At 38.2% G+C, this 23,760-nt stretch overlaps 1 long non-coding RNA gene across 1 annotated transcript in view; it reads left to right on the top strand.

The window, feature by feature from the left end:
- The window catches only part of LOC120488281 (uncharacterized), a 78,540-nt gene extending 61,576 nt beyond the window's left edge, over positions 1 to 16,964 (top strand). Inside the window, exons 3-8 of the long non-coding RNA XR_016149383.1 lie at positions 7,201 to 7,280; positions 10,049 to 10,125; positions 10,736 to 10,984; positions 12,977 to 13,203; positions 14,623 to 14,727; positions 16,187 to 16,964. This is a non-coding gene — a long non-coding RNA (uncharacterized LOC120488281). The remainder of the gene's footprint in view (positions 1 to 7,200; positions 7,281 to 10,048; positions 10,126 to 10,735; positions 10,985 to 12,976; positions 13,204 to 14,622; positions 14,728 to 16,186) is intronic.
- The last annotated feature ends 6,796 nt before the right edge of the window (positions 16,965 to 23,760 follow it).

The raw sequence follows: 23,760 nt of genomic DNA on the forward strand, positions 1-23,760 counted from the left end.
TATATATATTCACCTAAAGGATTATTAGGAACACCATACTAATACTGTGTTTGACCCCCTTTCGCCTTCAGAACTGCCTTAATTCTACATTGATTCAACAAGGTGCTGAAAGCATTCTTTAGAAATGTTGGCCCATATTGATAGGGTCGCATCTTGCAGTTGATGGAGATTTGTGGGATGCACATCCATTCGTTCCACCACATCCCAAAGATGCTCTATTGGGTTGAGATCTGGTGACTGTGGGGGCCATTTTAGTACAGTCAACTCATTGTCATGTTCAAGAAACCAATTTGAAATGATTCGAGCTTTGTGACATGGTGCATTATCCTGCTGGAAGTAGCCATCAGAGGATGGGGACATGGTGGCCATAAAGAGATGGACATGGTCAGAAACAATGCTCAGGTAGGCCATGGCATTTAAACGATGCCCAATTGGCACTAAGGGGCCTAAAGTGTGCCAAGAAAACATTAACAGTTGAAGACTGGAAAAATGTTGCCTGATCTGATGAGTCTCGATTTCTGTTGAGACATTCAGATGGTAGAGTCTAAATTTGGCGTAAACAGAATGAGAACATGGATCCATCATGCCTTGTTACCACTGTGCAGGCTGGTGGTGGTGGTGTAATGGTGTGGGGGATGTTTTCTTGGCACACTTCAGGCCCCTTAGTGCCTGGGCATCGTTTAAATGCCACGGCCTACCATCCTTTTATGGCCAGTTGGCCACCATGTCCCCATCCTCTGATGGCTACTTCCAGCAGGATAATGCACCATGTCACAAAGCTCAAATTATTTCAAATTGGTTTCTTGAACAGGACAATGAGTTCACTGTACTAAAATGGCCCCCACAGTCACCAGATCTCAACCCAATAGAGCATCTTTGGGATGTGGTGGAACGAATGGATGTGCATCCCACAAATCTCCATCAACTGCAAGATGCGATCCTATCAATATGGGCCAACATTTCTAAAGAATGCTTTCAGCACCTTGTTGAATCAATGCCACGTAGAATTAAGGCAGTTCTGAAGGCGAAAGGGTGTCAAAAATAGTATTAGTATGGTGTTCCTAATAATCCTTTAGGTGAGTGTATATTTATATATATTTATATATTGATCTTTGCAACAGAGAATATCTTGAAAATGCATTTTTATTATAGACTTGGCAGGATAAAAAACACAAGTTTGTCATGACCTTCAGCTATCCATCATCCATTGCTCCTTTCTTCTTTAGTCCCGATTCATTTGAAACCTTTATCAACTGCAAAGCTTGCAGCCTTCACACGCTCTATAAAGCCATCAACTCTCAAATCTCAACTCAATCTGGCTTTGACATCTACGTTCATTCACTGTGAAGATGTCTCCGAGCCCCGGCTAGGCTAAACTGTGACATGGAGATCAGAATTAACAGGCAATTTCTGGAGCATGCGAGATATGCGGTGCACTCATGCAGCTAATAGCAAATTAGAACTGTTTAGACTAGAATATAAATGACCTTTGATCTTTGCTTAAAGTCATCATGAAGTCAAAATGGATAAAATGCATGTCCTCGTAATCTTTGGTAAAAATATCTTCCCTTCCCTCTTGCAGAGACGTCTCTTTTCTGATTATGTATGTTTATTGGCATGAGGGTGGGGCAACCTGTCACTCACATGAGATCGACCAATAGCAAACCAGAACCTTCCAATCAATTCCTGATGGACAAAATCAAGTCCTATTTTTTTCTTGTCCGAGAAGCTGCTTCACTCAGATTTACGTCACGATAGGGAAGAAAAGAAGATCGCAACTTCCGACTTTTGGGTCATGAAGAAGTGATTAGAAGAGTGATGCAAAAATGAATGCAAAAAAAAATAAATAAAAATGTTGCCAATAAGTCATATAAAGATCATTTACATAGAAATCTTTAAGAGCCAGTCTGTTTATTTCCATTACATTCATAAGAAGCATTGGGAATATTAATGCAAGTTTCTGCTACATGGAAAAAAAAAGCCTTTTTTCAAGGTTAGTTACTAATTAAAATATTTAAACACATTTCAATTAATAGTAAAATTCCATCAAATTGAATAATCCTTACATAATAAAAAATAAATGAAACATTTTGTATAATTCTTCATGGAATAAGGGAATGAACAAGGGAAAATATGTTTAAATTTAAGTTTAAGATTTATATACAAAATATTTTATTAAGCTCTAGTTTTTTTTTTACTCATTTAAGAATAATATGTAAGGATTATGTAATTCAATTTGATGGAATTTTACTATTAATTAAAATGGGTAAATCTTGAAAAAATGAAAAAGTGCTGCTAAAATGCTTTGAAACATTTTTTCTGTTACTTTCTTTTTTCGACCTAGCAAAAATACGTAAAACTAGAAAATAAGTCTTCATCACAAAATCATCAGTCTCCTCTAAACCTGCACAATCCGATGCATCATTCATGTCCGTATCACAAATGATGCAGAAAGACGTAAGTGCCAAAGTTGAATAAACTAAAGCTTTTGTTCAATCTGTAATTCTAAGCATGTGCAATAGTGATGACATCCTTGCCAGAACAATTAAACTGTGTGAAATATTCTGTTTTCTGCATTCAAATCAGAGGGGAAACTGAAATCACAGAGATTGTATGCCATCTGAACCTGGTTCAAATGAAGAAAAGTAAAGCTGAGGATCTTCAGAGACTGTCGCTTCAGAGAGCTGGAGTCTCGGCCGACCGTAGGAAAGTAGCGGAAATAACCGCAATAGTTGAGCAGAGATCCTTTTCAATTTGCTGTAACTTTGTTTTGCTAGTTGCTAGCTGGAGTTTGATCCACAACATGATTTGATTTTCCACCATCGAAACTTTGAGATCAGATTGGCTTTCAACATTTGACTTGTCTTCTCCTTAAAAACATCAAGTCTGGAAATCAAGAACTTCTTTATTCATGAGCAGAAGATTGGAAATGTGCAGGAAGGGAAGCAACCAATTTGTTTCAAGTGCTCTTACAACCCGTGGAGGTTATTAGACGTATGTGCTTCAGAGTTATATTTAGAGCTCTGGATGCGTCCTCATCCTTTCAAAAGGCGGCATTGTTTCCTGGCGTTGCGTGGTGAGATTATAATATGATTTTGACAGGAGAGAAATAGTTTGACAGCTGGCTGAAAGGATGTGTCTTGTGTTGTCGACGCCTGTCAGATGGAAGGTAAACAAGCCACTATTAAAGAGGTCATGTTTATGCATGCATGTTTCACGATATCCGCGTAGCCTGCCCGTGATGCCGACGCATCTAGACGTCGATTTACCTTGTGGTTTGATGGATTTTGTGCTTGATTTAAACAGTAGCACGTTGAATTACAGTCATTTTTCTTAAAACAGGATCTCCTGGTCCATCAGCTGCCTTGGACGGGGTAAGATGAGTCAGTCGATCCCTAGCGTCAGCAGCTGAATTGCAAGTGTTTGAGCATCAGTTGTGGATCTCAGCACATCCATCTATCTTTTCTATTTCCCTTCACATTTTTTAAATGATGTATTTCATATTTTAAGTATAGCAACAGACTATTTGAGTCTAACTTTTGGAGTTTATCTTCTAAACTCAAACTTTAGGTATTTGTTCAGCATTTAAGCAGGTCCACAAATCACTAGATAAAGTGTAATACCCAGCAAAAAAACTACAGAACTGTTATAGAGATTAAATTCAAATTAAATGTGCCCTGACAACCAAGTCAAAATGAAGAAATGTAGTGCACTTCTTTGAATGGAGGATTTTCTGATTAGGAATAATTATTTGAACATCAAATGCCACCTTCAAAGAGACGTTCTTTCTAAATGAGGGGGGGAAAGAGGAGAAACTTTCGTATTTATCTGCCCTTTGAAGCTAACGATAAAGGTTTCTGCATTTAATCCCTCATTTTTATTTCCTGTCTGTCTTCTCGTAGGTGCCGAATGAAAGAGAATGGATGATTTTGTGCTTCTACTCTTCAAATGTTGAGTCTTTCTTTTCCTCGCAAAAAGTGAAACCAATTAAAAACAGCTCATTCTGCCGTTGCCCACAACAGAGTCCATGATGTTCAAACTTCAGCCAGTCAGGAATTAAATGATGTGCATGTTTGTTTTGTTGGCACAATTAAAAATGAGCATGTCGCAGTGTGACTGTGCAAGATACAAAACATCATGAAGTTGTTTGCACTGTGATGTGAAGTAACAAAAAAAATTCCTGTCGCCTACAAGAGATGCAACAGAATTCTTGATGTCTTCTGAGCTATGCAAACATCCTCGTGTGGATGCCAGCTAATGATGGAGAACGCCAGTAAAGTGAGTGGATAAAACACTCTTGAATATGTGCAGTTACAGTTCATCTGATAGTTTGTTCTTATTGGCATTTCAGAGTTTCAGCAGCAATAGATTTGTATTATTCGGCACTCAAAAACTCAATGTGATTCATGGTTAAAAAACAACTGCCAAGAGCAAAGAAAATCTAGATGAGTTTGAACTTGTTTACCTGCTTCAGTTCACCTTTTTTTTGCTAAGCTCCGCCCCTTTTGGTTACTATTGCTCTCACAGACATTCGAGTAAACTGGCGATATTCAGGAAGAGTTTGCAACAGTTTTATGTTGAATTGACCTTTATTTTAAATAAAGCAATTAAAATATGATTGGATATGAAGTATGAAATATGAAGGATGGATGGACGGACGAAAGGATGGAAGGATGGAAGGATGGACGGAAGGATGGATGGATGGATGGATGGATGGATGGATGGATGGATGGATGGATGGACGGAAGGATGGATGGACGGATGGATGGATGGATGGACGGAAGGAAGGATGGATGGATGGATGGATGGATGGATGGATGGAAGGATGGATGGATGGATGGATGGATGGATGGATGGATGGATGGAAGGATGGACGGACGGAAGGATGGACGGAAGGAAGGATGGATGGATGGATGGACGGAAGGATGGATGGACGGATGGATGGACGGAAGGATGGACGGAAGGATGGATGGATGGATGGATGGATGGACGGACGGAAGGATGGACGGAAGGATGGATGGATGGATGGACGGAAGGATGGATGGACGGATGGATGGATGGATGGATGGACGGAAGGAAGGAAGGATGGATGGATGGATGGATGGATGGATGGAAGGATGGACGGACGGAAGGATGGACGGAAGGAAGGAAGGATGGATGGATGGATGGACGGAAGGATGGATGGACGGATGGATGGATGGATGGATGGATGGATGGATGGATGGATGGATGGAAGGATGGACGGAAGGATGGATGGATGGATGGATGGACGGAAGGATGGATGGACGGATGGATGGATGGATGGATGGATGGATGGACGGACGGAAGGACGGATGGATGGATGGATGGATGGATGGATGGATAAAAGGATGGATGGATGGATGGATGGATGGATGGATGGACGGACGGAAGGATGGATGGATGGATGGATGGATGGATGGATGGACGGAAGGATGGATGGATGGAAGGATGGACGGACGGACGGAAGGATGGATGGATGGATGGACGGAAGGATGGATGGATGGATGGATGGAAGGATGGATGGATGGATGGACGGAAGGATGGACGGAAGGATGGATGGATGGATGGACGGAAGGATGGATGGACGGATGGATGGATGGATGGATGGATGGACGGAAGGAAGGAAGGATGGATGGATGGATGGATGGATGGATGGATGGATGGACGGAAGGATGGAAGGATGGATGGATGGATGGAAGGATGGACGGACGGAAGGATGGACGGAAGGAAGGATGGATGGATGGATGGATGGACGGATGGATGGACGGAAGGATGGACGGAAGGATGGATGGATGGATGGACGGAAGGAAGGATGGATGGATGGATGGATGGACAGAAGGATGGAAGGATGGATGGACGGAAGGATGGACGGAAGGATGGACGGAAGGATGGATGGATGGATGGATGGATGGATGGATGGATGGAAGGATGGACGGAAGGAAGGACGGAAGGATGGATGGATGGATGGATGGATGGATGGACGGATGTACGGATGGATGGATGGAAGGATGGATGGAAGGATGGATGGATGGATGGAAGGAAGGATGGATGGAAGGATGGATGGATGGATGAAGGGATGGATGGATGGACGGACAGACGGAAGATATAGATAGATAGATAGATAGATAGATAGATAGATAGATAGATAGATAGATAGATAGATAGATAGATAGATAGATAGATAGATAGATAGATAGATAGATAGATAGATAGATAGATAGATAGATAGATAGATAGACATGTTCTAAATAACAGCTTTGGTGGCACATCTTTGCATTGCAATGCTATATATGAAATAATCAACACCTTGTGTTTACAGAAGCTTGCAAAAAAACATCATTTATTAGTCTATATTAAGCTTCCCTCTCTTGTGGAATATGAATATGAAATTCAATTCTCGCAGATGCCACTGAACTGGTATGAATAATAAAAACAGTTAATCTTTTCTTTAATTAAATGTCTCTCTCAAGCCTCATTGCAGTATGGGAAAAGACCCACTGGTGTATAAAACAAACCTAATTAATTCAGATTCTTTCTCAACGGCAAGTTTGTTTACTTGCGCAGTGTCTATCATTTTGAGTGAACGAGTGTCTTCAGGTCACAAAAAACGAAAAACGAAATGTGGGCCTGTGAACAAGGAGACATTTCTGTGTACAAGTCCATTGTGTGATATTCAGGAAATAAATGAAATGAATTCATGTGCTCAATGTATGTTTCATGAAAGAGATGTTTAATGAAATCATGTTTCGTGGATGTTAAGAGATAGATGTTCCTAATTGGTCTCTCTGAAATACGGGCAAGCGTAAAACATTCTGCAACTGTGTAAATCGGTTTAGAAGAACAAGGAGAATAATATTGTGCAAACTTGCAGCTGTCTGCTCAGTAAAGCCGGTCTTAAGGACCGAGCTCTATATGCTTTCTTTGAATCCCACCGGGAGTTTCCGAGTGAACGCGCATGACAATGCAGCTGAAACAATTAATTAGTGAAAATCCAAGTCTGTGCCGCCCGCATGTGTCATGCTTTGCAGAATTAATTAATACGTATGCTTTCAAGATGCTTCCCAGTCTCCATGGGCTTGTACAGTGTTTCTCAGGTCACCTGCTAAACTGCAATAAAACCTGCAAGATAAAAATCTCCAACATCCAAAATATAATTTGCTTTCCTTCTTTTTTTTCCAGTATCAGATATGGTCCAAGTTCCCCCTGAGACGACAGCTTAATTTTTCAGCGTGGCCTGATTACCATCTCCTCCACTCACGGTGTGTTACACTAAATGAACTGAGACTGCAATTAAAAAAATCTGTTTAAATTTTCTTCACTAATGACTCCATGCTAGTTATGCCACTCATTGTTTGCAACTGGGCTTATGTTTATGAACGCATGGCATTAACTAAATTAAAAAAAAAAAATCATTTATTTATTTACTCATTCTGACGATACTCATGTTTTTTGCCTTTTTTCATCTGTGGAACACAAAAATAAATTTTCTGAAAAATATTAATTATATAATTATATTAATACATATACATATATATATATATATATATATATATAGTATATTAATTGAAGTTTGATGTATGAGTCAAACTTGTGCGTTTTAAATCCGCACAAATGAGATTTGAGCTCTGCAGTGGATGTTATAGACTTCTGTGCATAATGTCATTGACGCAAATTTTGTTCGTTTTTATGAGCTTATTTATCATTTTTAAAGCTTGGCAGCCTAGTTAGTATGTTCTTGTTACCATATAGCAACATAAACATTGTTCAAACCATCTCCTTTTGTGCTCCACAGAAGAAAGAAAGGCAGGTTTGAAATGACAGTAGCGTGAGTAAATTATGATATTTCATTTTTGTGTGAATTATTCATTTAAAGTGCCACTATAATGCCATTTTAAAGTTCCTAATTTCCTGCAATAGATTTCCATGCATCCAAAGTAAACACTTTCTCTTAATATAGATTTCTGCATCACCTTTTTTTCTTACAGTGTCTGAAACTTCATGGATTTAGTCTCTCTAAACCCCTTCTTTCTGAAAGCCTTGGTCTATCGCTTACAGCTCATGTCAGAAATGAAACGCTTATTACCATATCTGATTTTCAGCTCCGATCATCCTCAACACTTGACTGTTCAATTTTTCCATTTTCGATTTCAGCGATGCACTTTTCTTCCTCCCTAAGCCAAATTTAAAGGAGTAGTTCACTTTAAAAAAAAAAAAAACGTTTGCTGATAATTTACTCACCCCCATGTCATCCAAGATGTCCATGTCTTTCTTTCTTCATTCGAAAGAAATTAAGGTTTTTGATGAAAACATTCCAGGATTTTTCTCCATATAATGGACTTCAATGGGAACCAAACGGTTCAAGGTCCAAAAGACAGTTTCAGTGCAAACTGTTCAAAGGGCTTTAAACGATTCCAGACGATGAATACGTATCTTATCAAGCGAAATGATCACTCATTTAAAAAAAATAACAAAGTTTAAGTTTTACAAGCTCAAATGGTCGCCTTGCTCTGTTCTGTGATGCGCGTTCGTGACTCTCCTGTTCGAACTCGTTCATCATGTCATTTGGTTCATTCAACGAACGAAATAACTCGAGAAAAGATTCGTTCATTTTGATGAACGAGTTCAAACAGTAGAGTTTTTAAGTGAATGTAAACACTGAGAAAGCGCACGCGTGTAATAGTATTTTGGATCCGTTCAGCTCTTAAAGGGACAGCAGCCTAACAAACCTGCTGCAGTCATTACTGTTAATCAAGCGACAAAAGACAAAGAGAAAATCGCACTGTTCTTAAGACTTCTATACATTACATCTGTCAAATCTAGTCAAACTGTTTGGATATGAAATGCTCTCTTAAAGGATTAAAAAGAATAAAATTAGCATATTTATTTGCTTTTAAAGAGCAAAGACGATCGTTTTTCAGGATACTATGTCCCCTTTAAGGGTAACAACAGCTGCTCGATGTGTAGATGAGATTTGTTTGCATCTAAACTCCATATGGGCGGATTGTCCTGAACAAGAATTTTCATTCTGTCTTCCTTCAAAAAATACTTCATTATTAGTGTCAATTAGCAGTGGATCAGTCAGAGGAGGATAATCCTATCTGACATGCTAATTTGAGAGCTGGATGACGGCCAGTTGACACAAACTATGACTGCAGTTTCAGTGCAGCGGTGCGGCAGATCAGGGATTCAACAGTCACCTGCTTTTCAGAGTTTAACCATGTCTCTTAAAAAAATTATTCCATGATAGGATGCATGATGGGAAACTCTGACCGCAGTGCATGTATTGTTCTTAAAATGTCATTAAACAATCTAGGAACAATCTTATCTAGGACCCTTCGAGTCATGACTCAGAAAAGATTTGATAAACGAGTTTGAACAGGAGAGTCACGAACGTTCATCACAGAACAGAGCAAAAACCTTAATTTCTTTTCGACTGAAAAAAGAATGACATGCACATCTTGGATGACATGGGGGTGAGTAAATTATCAGCAAATGTTTTTTTAAAAAAAAGTGAACTACTCCTTTAAGGTGTCCATGCTGACAAATGAAATTGGTATAAGCAGGATAATCTATGACTAGCTGTGCATTCAAAGATTTTAATGCATGGCGTGGAGGCAAAGATCAGAGGATTATCACTTACATACTGTATATAGCCTCGATTACACTGAAAATTAAATTCTCTACCCACCCTCATCACATTCCAAACTCGTTTGAATTTTACTATTATTTATTAGACACAAAATAAGCCTATACCTTCTCTGGATTTGAACTCTAGTTCCTTTGCATGCTTAGTGAAAACTCTAGCAATAGACTAACATATCGTGCTCCCATATAAAGAACGGATACGTTTTTGAGAGTGTTTTATTTAAAAAAAAAAAAAAAAAAATTGGTTGTATTTTATCTCACTTAAGTGAGCGAGGACTGAATAACCCAAGGCTGAATTAGTTTCAAGACCACCCACCTCAAAATTCCTACCCCTTTGAAATGTTTAATAACCATATTAATGAAATACATCTTTATCACACAGGTCAGGACGCCCTCCAACTATCGAGGAAGAGAGTCGAATGACTGAAAAGCAATGTCAAACGTCCTCCGTTTTCCACTGTGAGTGAGCTCTGAGGATACGCTCATTGCATCAATCAAGGGCACCAATTTTTGTCCGATTTTCATTTTATGGAATATATGAATATAATCATCTCCCTGAGAGTCTTTCTGACTTGTATAAACAGAACACTCTGTGGCCACAGTTGACTGACAGTAGGTTATGAACCTTGTTTGATCAGTTAGTTCAGGATGAAGGCTCTTTAGTAATACTTAACATGTTTGAGTTCAGAAAAAAAGACTGAATGAATGAAATGTTGACTAAATTCACTTCATGGCATGCTACCATGGCAACCAAAAGCTCGCAAGTACGACAGAATGCGTAGAGAGAAGAGCACTTTAAACGGCAGAAGGGCACTTCTGATGTCACTGGGAAGTAATAAAGTGGTTACTGTAATGAACTCCAGAGGGAAGGTTGAACCGAGAGAATAAACCCATAAATACTTAATACCTTACATAGCATTTGGCATTTAACCGAATCTCGGCTTTTTAAAGTGTGCGCATCGAACGCGTTCTGAAGCTCAGCAAAGCTAAAAGCCCCTAAATGAGGATATTAAAACTTGGCGGAACAATATTGTGTGGCCACACCCAATTAATCTCCACTTTGTTTCAGTTGGACCAATTTCATGCTCCTCTGATCAGACAAAACACTAGCAGACCTGCCACTTTACCAGCCGCTGAGAACCCCGACCAGGCATGCGTGATTAGTGGGGCTGCACTTCCAAGAGTGGATGTTTTACCTCCTTCTGAACTGCGCTGTGCACCATATGTTTGAGAACAACTGGAGCAGTGACACTGGAAAGAAGAGTCCAGGTCGTGAGGACAGAGAAGATTCCAGAACACACCGCCACTAGTGATAAAGGTATTATAGCAAGATGACCAAAAATGGTTTGTCAGAACAGATACTGCTGATGCTTTTAATGTAGTTCAATTGGGGTAAATGTCAACTCTCGATTTCAATTATAGCACCCCCTAGCATTGGAAATTGGTGAAATTTGGCATACATCATACGAATGTCCTATTGTTCATGTGTACCAAATTTGAAGAGGTTTGGACCTTTCACTCTCAAGATACAGGTCAATTAGTTATAATGGAACGCACCTTTCTGATCAAATCTGTTAAACCAGGGCTTTTCAAAATGGTAAGTTGGTAATTAGTGAGTTGATAATTAGGCTAATAAGGAAATCATAAAAATGAATATTGCAATCAGTCATTTTAAAATATAGTATGATGAGTATATTTGCATGATATAAAGTAAGAATTGTGAGACTTTATTATACATGCAATTGCAAGTTGATATCTCTCAATTTTGAGACTCGCAATTCTGAGTAAAAAAAAGTTTTTTACCGTTTAATATTTTTTATTACATGGTGGATACAAGCTTCCTTAATTAACTGACATCATAACTTGACTGTGTTGTTAAATTACTGAAATATTAACTTATAATATCAGGGGGTATTTCAAGTAAATATTTTAGGTCAAAGGAGTTCGGCCGACGAAAACTTTTGGGAATCCCTGCGCTAAACAATTGAATTGTTTTATTTCGTTTAGGACCATTTTAAGTTTTCTTTCTCCAAATTTCATGTGAATCAGACAAATAGACAGGGACTAGGCTTAAAAATAACAAAAGTGGAATAGGTTTCTTGTGTCAGTGGAAATGTATTGAGGCATTTGATTTGGGGTTTTTAAAAATAAAAATAAAACAAATTAGTCTTGCACTTTAAGATTCTGGAGTGTACATGTTTTTTCAGTTCATAAACAAATTTTACATGTGCAATAATTTACATCACAATAAACTGTCATTTTGTCAGATTATGTAAAAATTGTGTGTATTCAGGATACATTCAATTCTAGCTGTTTAATTAACCAAGACAAAAGAAAATGATGCTTAGTGGAAGTGACATTTGTTGGTTTCCACTGCGCATCAAACTATTCTTTTATGCATTGTTAGTGCATATTAATGATACTAGAATAAAAAGTGTTTATTTGATGGAAATCCACAGGGTAATGCAAATAGTTAAAACAAACAATAAGACACAAGAAAAAGTCCATGAAGTGGCCTTGAAGGTATCAAGAAAACAAAGGTCATGATTCATGAAGGATCCTTCCTGTCTCTAATGACAGTCTCTTTTCCGGACTGCCACAGTGAAGGGCTATTATAGCGACGTCTGAATGGGAACATTAGCTCGCAGATACAGCAATTAGCTTGATGATGGTGGACATAAAAGCCTTAGAGCGGAAAACGGCTTCGCGACTCTCTGTTTTGGCAACCTGTCCTGCTTTTGTCATGTAGTTTCCATGGAAATGTTGTGATATGCATTCCGCCATGTGTTTACCTCAAGTCCTTACATCCAATTATTTCACTCATCAGAATGTGACATTCCGAGTTATTTTGAGAAATGCCGCGTGTCAGTGGCTGACTTCAATTAATCCAGGGCTCAGGAGTTGCTTTTCGCTCTGGTATTCTTTCGTCCTAATTAATTAAAAGCAGAATGAATTTGTCCAATCACGGAATGGCACGGGGACAATAACTTGGCATTCCGGAGAGTACCTGAAGAGGGGGGTTGATGGGAAGGAGGAGGGGTTTCACTGCATGAGCAGCAGGGGAAAGAAAAGTGCTGATACAAGCTTTAGTTTACCTGCTTCAGTTGTTTTTAAGCTCTATCGGCAGTATTTGTGCCATAATGTGGGTTATCAAAGACAATTCATTTTCATTTGAGTCTCACCTTGCTCAGGGTTTTTTTTATTGTAAAAAGCAAGAATGGTTACAAGACAAGAACTCAAATTAGGCTATTTAGAAAGGGAATGATTACAATTTGAGCTATTGTAAATATTTTTGTAATTACTTTTCTAGGTGGATGGTTTGCATTAGCGACTTTATTTCTGGGAATCTGACTTTCTTCAACCGGTCCTACTCGTCCTGCTCCGAGCGGGACTCGAATTGGGGTCTCCGGCGAGGTAACAAGGACTAAAGACAGTCGCTAACGGTTTCTTGAGGTCATGGGAGTGAGGTTTACACGCACAGCTACGTCCGTTACACTCACCTCACTCCCATCCGGGTCATGGCACCAAATTTAAGAGGTAAGATCTGTTCCATCCCATTCCATCCATACCATCGATCCCACCCATCCATTCCATCCATCCTATTCCACCCATCCATTCCATCCATCCATTCCATTACATCCATTCCACCCATCCATGCCACCCATCCATTCCATCCATCCATTCCACCCATCCATCCATTCCATTCCATCCATTCCACCCATCCATCCCACTCATCCCATCCATTCCATCCATCCTATTCCACCCATCCATTCCATCCATCCATTCCATCCATCCATTCCACCCATCCATCCATTCCATCCCATCCATTCCATCCATCCTATTCCACCCATCCATTCCATCCATCCATTCCACCCATCCATTCCATCCATCCATTCCACCCATCCATCCATTCCATCCCATCCATTCCATCCATCCTATTCCACCCATCCATTCCATCCATCCATTCCACCCATCCATTCCATCCATCCATTCCATCCATTCCAACCATCCATTCCATCCATTCCATTCCATCCATTCATCCATCCATTCCATTCCATCCATCCATCCATCCATCCATTCCATTCCATCCATTCCACCCATCCATCCCACTCATCCCATCCATTCCATCCATCCTATTCCACCCATCCATTCCATCCATTCCACCCATCCATTCCATTCCATCCATCCATTCCACCCATCCATTCCATCCATTCCATCCATCCATTCCACCCATCCATCCATTCCACCCATCCATTCCATCCATCCATTCCATCCATCCATTCCACCCATCCATTCCATTCATCCATTCCACCCATCCATTCCATCCATCCATTCCATCCATCCATTCCATTCCATCCATTCCACCCATCCATTCCATTCCATCCATCCATTCCATTCCATCCATTCCACCCATCCATTCCATCCATCCATTCCATCCATTCCACCCATCCATCCCACTCATCCCATCCATCCGTCCGTCCGAGTGGTTTGTGATGACCTACATCACAAATGCTGTTGAAAGAATTTAACTTGAGTCTGGAATTTTTCTTTAAATAGTACTGAATGAAAGTACCTTTTATCTGTATTGTATGAAAAAAACGTCTGCTTGCGTTCGATAGGGAGACTCATTTTGACACCAGCATGTTAAACAGCGTCCTTTTGATTTCAATAACCAAAGTGGAGGTGTTTCGCTAACAGGAAATCCCACTATCAGCATTCATGTACATATGGGGATACATTTTAATGTATCATAATCCTTAATCCTGTCAGGTAAAGAGCACCAATCCCTTTAAATATGACAATGGCGATAAGAGCACAAAACATGTTTATAGCAGAATCACACATTGTTGAGCTGAGGGAGCTTTTGGAAGACAAGGCCAAATTCCGGAAGCAAATAAATGAAGTGCAATGCTGACGGACAAGTGTCCCAAGCGTCACGTTTTGCTGTTTGTTAAGGGCAGAACCTTTGAAGAAGGAGAGAGGAGCTGGTGTGGGTAACTGCCCTTCAGCAACAGGAATGCTGGGACTTTGGTGCAGTTGTCTTTTATCTCTCAGAGCCAGGTGAGCTTTCTTTAGTAAAGGTTTGATTTTACCAAGGGCTGTTAGTGAGAGAGGGACCTTACCTTTCTAAACTCAACCTAGCAGCAAGAACCCAGCAGTGTGCAGCATATCGTCGGTTAAAATTAATTGTAGAAATGAAAGCTCTCACAGCAGGTGAACTAAACCGAAAGAGCTGACGCATTAGCACCAGTATGATGCATTGATGTCTGATCTGAGCCCTGGAATGCAAAAATTCAAATTAGAGATGGTTGCAGTTGAAAACTTTTCCATCTTGCATGCATATAAAGTACTGGTAAAAAAGTTTTAAAGTCTATACTTTTCAATTGCTGGGTCAGATGTGGGTGCTTGAGTTCAAAATGTTTATATTTCAGTGTGCAGGAGTCTTTTATGTACTGTAGTTATAGCTTTCTTTAGGAATGGAAACACTGACCCAGGCAACAATGCTCCCAAGGCCAAGTTTATTTATTTGATATGAATTCAAAATGTTCAAAATTACAAGGCGAATAAGTTTCGGTCCTTTCACACATCAATGACTCAATCACTATACAACTCATAGAATTTTTAAGAAAAATAGTTGTGTGTGTAATTTGTATCTATTACTTTTACACATATTACATTATATACAGTATTAAAATATAATGTATTTAAAGGTGCTACATGTAACTTTGGGCCTGAAATTGCGGATACAACCTTTAAATAAACATTTTTTCAGAAATATGTATATTACATGTGTGTGTGCATATATATATATATATATATATATATATATATATATAATTATTACGCTGCCAAACGATTAATCGCGATTAATTGCATCCAGAATAAAAGTTGTTTTTTTTTATTTTTTATTATTTTATATATAAATACACACACATGCTTGTATATATTTAAGAAATATTTTATATAGTATGTACTATATATAAATTTATATATAATTTATATTATATATATTTAAATATTTTATATACAAATAATTAAATATACATGCATGTGTGTGTATTTATATATATATATAAAATAAATATACACAGTGCACCTACATATATTATGTAAACACAAACATAATATAATTTTATTATAGCGATTAGTAGCGATTAATATTGGAATTTATTTATATTAGATGTAATGGATGCATTACTTCATATATTTATGTGCTTCCTTATACTCTAAGCGTTTAGGAAGCTGAAGCTGATGAAAACAGTCCACCACCCACAATGTGTCTCAGTATACCAGCTCAATTAGTTTGACACGACGAGGCTGTTACTGTCTGAGCTCCATCGGGGCTGTTGGATGTGTAGAGTGCTTACCTCTTTCTAAATAGAACGTGTGCTTATTTTACCGAACCCTAGAGACTGACTCGCTCTCTCTGTTTTATTCCAGACAAATCATTTAATAGTTCTGTAACCATTCGCATCTGATCTGGAAACATGTTGATCAAGATGAATCGTTTTGTTTGCAGAACTGGTGGGTGATGATGCTCGAATAAAACAACATCAGCCATGATGATCTTTAGAAGAACGTCTAGTATTTGGTTTCCTAATTGACACCATAATGCTCAGTCCAATTTGTTTTGGATAATGCCGGACCATGTGTGTGAGAAGACCGTGTGGAATTGTGCGGCCCCCTGATGTCTGGAGCCATCTGGCTGTGGCCGGTTCATCTCTCTCCGAGTGTACACAGTAATTACAGGGAACCGGCCCACCCGAGCCTGACGAACTAACAGCGTTCGCTCTCTACGACTCTTCCTCATCGCTTCATCTTTTACTTTTTTCTTTTCCCACTTGCAGTTTCTCTCTAGCTCCATGTGATAAATATTTATGGGATGAAATGCATGCGGGAATCGTTTACAGCCCACTGACATTGAGTGGAGAAATTTGCAAAAGATACATGACCGAACCATCACCACAGAGAATCCCACCTGCCTCTGAGAGAAAAAAACCCTCCCTCTTAAAGATAAACGTTCCAATTAGAGTCCAAAATACCTTAAAAGCCATTACAACATCTTTTTTTTCTCTTTAGAAAAGCGTCAATGTGTTGGCGGTTTAACCCTTTCATGCATGAATTATGATAACCTCTGTCAGGATTTGTGACTGTGTGTTTTTATTGCTCTTATGGCATGAAAAACAAGATTTGGACTCTTTTTTACACAATTTTCTTTCTTCTTTTTTACACATTTTTCAAAGAGATTTTCAGAATTCCTAAACTGAAGAGATACTGTATTAAACACAATACAATAATCAAACCAGTATAGTGTGTGTATTTAACAAACTAATGAATAAAATTGTATCAAATCATGTGAAAACTATAAAATATATACAAAAAAATATACATTTGAAATATCGCAAAGGCAATTGAACGTCATGATAACCTCTGTCAGGATTTGTGACTGTGTGTTTATATTGCTCTTATGGCATGAAAAACAAGATTTGACTCTTTTTTTACACAATTTTCTTTCTTCTTTTTTACACATTTTTCAAAGAGATTTTCAGAATTCCTAAACTGAAGAGATACATATTAAACACAATACAATAATCAAACCAGTATAGTGTGTGTATTTAACAAACTAATGAATAAAATTGTATCAAATCATGTGAAAACTATAAAATATATACAAAAAAATATACATTTGAAATATCGCAAAGGCAATTGAACGTCATGATAACCTCTGTCAGGATTTGTGACTGTGTGTTTATATTGCTCTTATGGCATGAAAAACAAGATTTGGCTCTTTTTTACACAATTTTCTTTCTTCTTTTTTACACTTTTTTTAAAGAGATTTTCAGAATTCCTAAACTGAAGAGATACATATTAAACACAATACAATAATCAAACCAGTATAGTGTGTGCATTTAACAAACTAATGAATAAAATTGTATCAAATCATGTGAAAACTATAAAATATATACAAAAAATATACATTTGAAATATATCAAGGCAATTGAACGTCATGATAACCTCTGTCAGGATTTGTGACTGTGTGTTTATATTGCTCTTATGGCATGAAAAACAAGATTTGACTCTTTTTTACACAATTTTCTTTCTTCTTTTTTTTTTTTTTTACACATTTTTCAAAGAGATTTTCAGAATTCCTAAACTGAAGAGATACTGTATTAAACACAATACAATAATCAAACCAATATAGTGTGTGTATTTAACAAACTAATGAATAAAATTGTATCAAATCATGTGAAAACTATAAAATATATACAAAAAATATACATTTGAAATATCGCAAAGGCAATTGAACGTCATGATAACCTCTGTCAGGATTTGTGACTGTGTGTTTATATTGCTCTTATGGCATGAAAAACAAGATTTGACTCTTTTTTTACACAATTTTCTTTCTTCTTTTTTCACATTTTTCAAAGAGATTTTCAGAATTCCTAAACTGAAGAGATACATATTAAACACAATACAATAATCAAACCAATATAGTGTGTGTATTTAACAAACTAATGAATAAAATTGTATCAAATCATGTGAAAACTATAAAATATATACAAAAAATATACATTTGAAATATCACAAAGGCAATTGAACGTCATGCAAGTTGAACTATCTTTGATATCAGAACATGAGGACGTGATTCCATCAGAAATTTCTATAGCCTGTCAAGGTACAACAGTGGAAACCACTCAGATGCTCCCTCCAGTGTGCCAGTTTACCCTTATTAGCTGATAATTCTGGTTATGTTAGAGATGATGGACACATTTTTAGCATAGCCCTCCTCTAGAGATACGTTTTATTGAATCTCATCTGAAATAAGCAGTGTTGTAACATGCATAACGCTATCAGATTACTTTTTTGATGTTACAAGTAAAGTAACATACTCCTGACGAAGGTCGTGTGACCGAAACGTTGTGTGCGAATAAACTTGATTGAAAAGTGCAAGTAATGATAGTGTGCGGGAGTTCCTTATCTGATGTTACAAGTAAAGCAATGTGTTACGAGTAACGTGCATTACGTAATCAGATTACTTTTTGATCCAACAAGTAATGTGCATTACGTAATCAGATTACTTTTTTGATCTAACAAGTAATGCATTACAAGTCACATATAATAAGTCACATTATTTTTGTTGATGTCAAAAAGAGCTACTGGGATAGATAGAGGGAAATCGCTTCAGTTCAGAAAGCATTTATTAACTCCCTGGAGCCGTTTGGATTTCTTTTATGATGGATGGATGCACTTTTTTCGTTTTTCAAAATCTAAGGGACCATTCACTTCCATTGTAAAGCTTGGGAGAGCCAGGAAATTTTTTACTATAAGTCCAATTGTATTTGGCTGAAAGAAGAAAGAAAAAAAAATGTTTAGGTGAATTAACCCTTTAAGACCCCTGTAAGAGTATGAACTCAATGAGAATGAAACATTGAAACAAGTGAAACATTTCAAATTCCTCTAAAAGAGCAGCATCTGCTCAACTTTTGAACCCCAAACCGCAAACATATTTCCTGATACAAAGAGACCTAATAACCAAGTAAGAAGCAATAAGCTTTATTAAGTCCAGCACAGAATGCAAAGATTATCCAGAGTCTTTTTATAGTAGGTTTTTACCGGGACCTTTATAACGATTCATCACACATTCTCACTTCTTTCTGCTTTACAGTCATTAGGTTCAGTTCTCGAGTGTTAAGCCTGAGAATGAGGTGTTGAAGACGTCAGGATGTGAGGAATTTCTCAGAGATCTTCACAACGAAGCCTGTTAAAGGATCCTCCCTCCATATAACTGGTATGTTCTGCGAATACACTACTGTCCCATGTGTTTTAATATAAGAATTCTATTATATTCTATTTAGACATGAGACCAATTTTGATAACAGGCAGCAATTTTTTTTAATTATTATGATTGTATAATGTAATTTTGTAATGAATATCACTGTTTTATAATCAAAATAAAATGATAAAAACTTTAACATTTTTAAAATGTTTTAAAACCTAGTTTGATCAAATCCTTGTAAAAGCGGTGCTTTTTTGATCTCGAGGGGAAAACCCCAATACTTTGAGTTTCAGACCCAGTTTTGTACCCTGTTCATGGACAGTGCCAACTAATGAAAGATTTGACGCCGCTAATTGAGATTGATTGGACTGTTTAGGCGCTGTTAAAGAACAGCTCTGACGACTTGGCTCCCTCAGCACAGATACCGTAGCTTAAGCTCGTAAAAAATCTGCCGATTTCTCTCTCCTTTTTTCAGAATCGAGCATTTTGCATCACTTTGTTCTGTGTGTCTCTATGGTGGATCACATGTTCTCACACACCGGAAGTCAAAAGGTCACGTAGCTCGTCATGAATGATTTATTCAGGGAAATTAACATGCGCTTCTCAATCTGGTGGCTTGATGATTTTATAATGCATGTGTGCCGTCCGGTTAAAAACGCGTTGGACTAGATGGACCAAATCAGCCGAGCAGGAACAAAAAATGAAGCGGTTTTGCTGCAGCTCCTGTACCTCAATAACCATGTCCCCTTTCGCCAGAATCACTCTGATAATATACAGGCTTATTCATGAAGTAGATCTCAGTGAGTCCCTACATCCCTACAGGCCATTTTTTGTAAGCGCAGCCAAGTGAATTATGGGAAATGCATGGGGTTTTAATAATGAACTAGTGTCCATTCTACATGGAAATTATATTGATGTAGTCTTCCACATAAGCTGGTATAAAAGTTGCATGAACCAGAAAGTTAAACGTATTTAATATATAGTGGGATCAAAGCAAAGCCTTGTAATGCCAGAATAAACTAATAACGGATGATGAAGGCTCGTTGAGTGAGAACAATAGAAACATGAATGGAGCAGTTCACCTCGCCAGACATTAGACTGCAAATAGGTGTTTATGGGGGAAAACAAAAATGCATCTTTTTATCAGCCTTCTCTAAAAACTCACATATCATGGTCTTAGAAAATGCATCTTAAATGCATAGTTTTAGAGATAACATTTTCAGATTTGAAATGAAGCATAAGGAGACTTGTGGCTTTCTAAGTTGCTACATCACAGCCAAATAATGCTTTATACATTTAAAAATATATATCCTTTTTGTTTTTATGTTTTGACTTGATATATCTCCAAATGAATAAGAGAACTGTAAACTCTCAAGTGTTGGCTTTCTAAATATGTGTGTGTCTATTCAGAATGACTTTAGAGCAGCACCTTTTTATTTTGGGAATGCCCCACTTGCCAAAATGGGGAGTGTGCAGTAAGGTGTTAAAAGAAATGAAAGTTAATTTAAATGATGGACGTTCAGAAGTTCAGAAGGCCAGATTAATACAAAGCATTACGGTGTGTGCACTTTAAAAGTTTCAATTTCAGTCAGACTGAAGCAGAAATGTCTTTTCAAAATGTGAATACTTTAGTCATTTTAGTCACTTTAGTCACATCATTAGCTTAAGCAGATTGAGACCATTGGTGCCAGTGGTTTCTGTGATCTACTTTAGCTTTTGGGAAACGCACAGTGTCGTAGTCGAGACCACCTCACTCGAGTCCGAGTCGACACCGAGACCAGAGAGAGTCGAGTCCGAGTCAAGACCGAGGCCATAGAGAGTCGAGTCCGAGACCAGAGACGGTCGAGTCCGAGTCGAGACCTAATTTACTTTTATTTACTTAGAGAAATCCTTTTTTTTTTTTTTTTTTTACTGAATTTACTTAAGAGTTTAAAAAATATGATCAGTTTAGGGTAAAAAGGCCACATAGTAGGTGGTGTTAAAAGTAATTTTATTACAATTTGTCATGCGCAGTTGCGCACTAGAAAATCACCAATCACTGGGCGTGTCAATCAATTTAAAGAAATATTTTATTAGCATACATTAATAATCATGAAAAATATTTTTAATTGAACTCGAGTGGACTCGGGAATAATTCCGAGTCATAAAAAAAAATGTTCGAGTACGAGTCAATTCCGAGTCCAAATGGACACGAGTCCATGACAAGACCAAGACCATTAAAATATGGTCTCGAGACCGAGTCCGAGTCTCGAGTACTACAACACTGGAAACGCAGCCCTGGTTTTTAAAAAGTTGGATGATAAAGTGACTGTATAGCTTCGCCCATATGAGTTACTACAACTGGCCTTAGCATGGTGCGCACGCTGCGGAAGACGGAAATGATGTGTATTGTGTATTTGATTGCACAAATTTGATTCACACAAACATGTTTTGGTTTCAGCACTATTAAGGGATGTGTGTCAGATTGGTTTCAAACCTTAAAAAGCACTGAAATGATGTGCCTTTATGAGAGTTGCAACCAAAAAGCCGTGCCAATTACGGAAAACAGAAATCCAATAAGCCCAGAGGCTCTTGTATCAGGCGAGAGTGATTTAGTATTACCCCAAAACAGTGTTTGAGTGATTGTTATTAAAAATTATTTCAAACACCCAGATGGCTCCATTTAGTTTCCTAGATTTTCAGCAGGTTTCATTAAAATTGTGTTAGAACAACAACAACAAAAAAAGAGAAAGACAGAAAAATACACGCAATCATGGTTGTACCCAGAGAGAAGTATGCATGCAAAACAAAAGCTGTTGTGCAAACGTTTGCAGAGTCACACGGTGAATGAACCTCTTTGTTGATAATCGCACACGTGCATTGCATCATTTATCCGCAATTTGGTTGCCAGGACACTTCTGGAATGGACTGAGGCATCATTCCACTCTTCAAGCCGCATTCCGTCCGAAACTGAGCCGAGCGTCTTTTAAAACTAGCAGCTGCCATTCATTGTTTATTTTCAATTAAAAGAGCAATTTAACCAGTTTACGAGGCAGGATATGCACAGAGCAACTACCAAGTAATTAGTTAATTATCCACCGGTCACACCCACATGTCTCCAGCAAAAACACGTTAAAAAAAACATAATGCTTCCAATAAATTATACATTGTGGGAAAGGCTGCTTAAATATCAGTGGAGGAAGAGTCTCGCTTCATTTCCATTAGGAATATGAACACATCTGCTCGCTAGGATTCCATTTTTCTGGGGTCTGTCTGCAAAGGATTGCTCCCATGCTCTCTAATATGCACATCAAAGAAGCGCTCGCATCAGATATGTGCCGACTGAATATTGAGAATGCATTGCTCAGCCCTGCCGTGGCATTCGTTAATAAATCAAGTCATGCAATCGTTGGTGTCAAAGATGCATCCAATGTAAATGATTTAGATCATACAGGAATTATGCACAAGAAAGTGTAAGGTCACCTTAAAGCAGTGGTCTCAAACTTTGGCCCCCTACTTGATATTAAAGTTTAATGTTAGTGCGGCCCGTCGTTGCTTGTGCCAGGTTTTTTTTTAATATTTATTCCTTATGGGCTACCATAGATAGTCTCGTGACAGCTTACGGTGGGTTTGTTATCAATAGTTGTCATAGACTAGCCTGGTAATACCAGACTCTGCTACTTCACTTTGCTTCATAGACAGAGTCTGGAATGGCATAATAGAGAAGTGTTTTCTCTCGCGATAGGGGGCGCTTGTCTGAAGCGTTCACATGTTCAAATTCAGAAGAAACGTTACTAATAAAGATTGGATCAGTTGTGCTCCTTTTTGTGGCCCAGATTCTACCTCCAGCGGCCCCCAGTTAAGTTTAGTTTGAGACCCCTGCCTTAAAGGGATAGTTCACTTTGAAATACATTTTAGCTTACCTCAAGGGCATCCAAGATGTAGTTGTCTTTGTTTCCGCAGTAGTTTCAATTTTGATATTTTTAGGTCAAACCGTTCTTGTCTGTCAGTCATATAATGGAGGTCTATGGTCACCACCTCAAAGAGCATGCACAGAGAAGTCCAAATTAAAGATGATTTAATGACTCGTAAATGTAAGTACACATTGATCGCTTAAGACACGAAACGAGCGGTTTGTGTGAGAAAACGAACAGTATTTATATCGTTTTTACCTCTTGTAATCACAGTCGCATCACAAGCGCGCCGGAAGTGATCTCTCGCGCGTGTACGTCACTCATTGTTTACACAGAGATTTCAGAAGTGTTACCCTTCACTGTGAAGATCTAAAGATATTTAGATATACAGGAAACTGCAATGGAAGACGATTTCGATATATC

The sequence above is a fragment of the Pimephales promelas genome, chromosome 22, assembly GCF_988280905.1.
Source record: "Pimephales promelas chromosome 22, fPimPro1.hap1.1, whole genome shotgun sequence".
Classification (NCBI taxonomy): domain Eukaryota; kingdom Metazoa; phylum Chordata; class Actinopteri; order Cypriniformes; family Leuciscidae; genus Pimephales; species Pimephales promelas.